Source organism: Anas acuta, chromosome 3 (assembly GCF_963932015.1).
Source record: "Anas acuta chromosome 3, bAnaAcu1.1, whole genome shotgun sequence".
In the NCBI taxonomy this organism is placed as follows: Eukaryota; Metazoa; Chordata; class Aves; order Anseriformes; family Anatidae; genus Anas; species Anas acuta.
Genome location: NC_088981.1, coordinates 86,435,399 through 86,438,362, shown reverse-complemented (window position 1 = coordinate 86,438,362; position 2,964 = coordinate 86,435,399).

Here is a 2,964-nt window from a genome sequence, read left to right as displayed (position 1 = left end):
AAACTGTTAAATTTTCATGTGGAAATAACTTATTTTTTTCCCTGAAGAAACAATTTTCACTCAATTGAGTTATGACTCTTGAAAACTATATTGGCCAGATGTTTGTTTGAGCTTGTCAGAGATCACCAAGATTACATCAGATCAACAGTTTTACACAATTGAAAGCTGATAAAATTAATTTCTGTGTTGAGGAGTAGATTCATGCATAAATAGTTCTAGTTTAGAATGTATGACCCACCACCATTATGGCAGCAGAGGAAAAATTTTATGCTGCAGGGTAAAGGAAAGGTTGCAATGGTGATTTAATTGGGAGGGTCTCCAGTTTCCTCACTCCAGCCAGCACTTTTTTTAATCCTCTGGTATGTCTTTGTGTCTCCCACCCCCACCCCCATTTGCTATGCCACTAGGATTTAAATAATTGCTGGTGTCTTCTTGCAGTTCCTTTTCTGGCTATGTGAATCTTACAAAATGTTAATAACTAACACCCTGAACTAAACCAGTTACTGAGGCTACATGCAACTCTGCAGGGTGCAGGGCAAGAAATTCAAATAAACATAAGTCATTGTTTTACTCTCACATTAAACATGGCAAGAATTACTTCTGCAACAGACTATGTACACCATCACGGAAAGCAGAAATAAGTGAATCCTTTCTTAGGCTATTTTTCAGGATTACTAAACACACAACAGCATAAATATTAATAACTGTTATGCAAATGAAGCATGAAGTAGACAAATCTGTAAAACTTGGATTTGACTTTAGCACGCTCTGATTTGGATTAAACAAATGCATTTTTAAGTAAATGGATCATTATATTTCTTTACAGAAAAGAGACTGACATGAGGCTAACCAACTACTCTGTAAGTACTTATTCCCACAAGATCCTCTTTGTGTCTTCAGGATTATCTACTTCACTGTTGGTATATAATACTGTTAGTGTGGTGGTTTCTTTTCAGTGGGCACAGCAGTAGCAAAATACATCCGTACCAAATTGTTCATTGCAAATTACATCCTTAGCTTTAAGTCAGACATATTTTCTTCAGTGTAATTTGGGCCAGTGCCCTTGTATGAATAGCATCTTTCCTGACAGGTCTCAAAATATGATTTGCCCAGCTAACAACTATTAGAATCATTTTGACTTACTTATTTTGACTGATTTTTTTTTTTTTTTTGACTGATTTGTGATTGCTCTCACATCACGACTAAAACCAGGCATTGCATTTTTTGAGGCACAGGTACACACAGGAGAAATGGGAGACCCTTTTAAGGTACTCCTTACTGTTACAGCTTTAAAAACATGATAGTATGGCTTTAGTTGTAATGATTGTGCTCACAAGGTACAACATTAGTCTTGAAGCTTAAAAACATATCTGTCTTTCCCAAAAGCTACAACTGACCTAACAGAAGACAATGCCCTTCCATTCAAACTTCCCTTCACTTACCTGAGCAATGTGTAGACTTCCTTACCTAAAGCTTTCCTCCCTGGCAAATGCTAAACATATTAGATTTGTTATAGGTTAGTTCATTTATCATGGAATCAGACATTCTTAGAAAGTAGAGAGAATAAATTGGCAAATAAGTAAATAAGTGATAGAGAAAAGAAGCCAGAAAAAGATACAACACAGGAGAATTCAACTGCTAGGATATTAAGTAAGAGGACCCTTTCACACAGCAAATACAGCTGTCACCAGTTACAGAGGAACATGTAGCTGGGGAAGCAGCATGCATGGATCCCTATACAGTATGAAAAGTTGCATAAAACTTCACTAGTTTAGCACTTAAAAAGCCTACATGAATTAACTATTTTTTTGGGTGGCAAATACTTCAGACTTTAAGAGGCATGACTAACAGTTGGTACCCTTAGCACAAACAGGGAATTGAAAAAAAGAAACAAACAAACCACCAATTACTTTGTGGCCTTTCGTCTTTTCAAGAGTGACGGAGGCACTTTTCCAGACTGTAAAAGAGCATGGTTAAGATCACAGGTCAATACTTTTATCGCATGCTGTAGGATATTCTGCTAAGTGTTATTTCATCTCTGTTACTAATGTTGGTAGAATTTTCCACCAAATGCTCCAAGAAATGCTTAAGCAGAACTGTGTCAGGAGGAGACATTGAGGAGAATGCACTGAAAAGTACCTGGCGACACTTAAACTTGCTCCCAAAGCAGTGATTCAACTCCTGCTTTGAAATGGAGAATATCTGCTTATTGAAACAACTTCCCTCATTCCAGGAAGGCATCCAAATTAGAGTTTTCTTGATGGTATGGAGAGCACACCTCCTTACTTTGGTACATCTGTTAAAAAAAATGCAGCAAAAAAAACAATCATGGATGTTGTTCTCAGGAAAAAACAGTCACCACAAGAAACTGCCTAGTTTTTTAATCAAGATCCTGTGTCACAAGAGATGAACATAGACACTGAAAACATCAGTACTTTTGAAAATACATAACATGGGAAACATTTCTAAACAGAGGTGACACTGAAGGAGAGGTCTATGCATACAGTAATATAATATAATAGAAACACTATCAGCAGCCCTATAAAGAAAGGGCTAGGAGTACTGGTGGATGAAACATGTGACATGAGCCAGCAGTGTGTGTTTTGCAGCTCAGAAGGCTCATCCAAAAGGATTAGTAGAAAATATTTTGCCAGCATTAATTAAGCTATACCCCAAAATGTTTTGTTTATTTAGTATTGTTTTTGTTGTTTTTATAATTTTTAAATCAAGGTTACTGAAAAAGTATAAACTCCTGTGGACAGAAATCAAAATTATTACTTTTAATATAGTGTCAGGCAGAAGACAGTACTCACCTGTAAAGCTGTACAAGAAACTCCTGAAGCAGGCAATTTTTCATGAAAACATTAACCCTTCCTTACTCCAGCCACCAATCTTGTTCAGCATATTTTGAGGATGATATTCTAACTTCAGGGAGGTGGTTATTTTCAACAACAGATGCACACG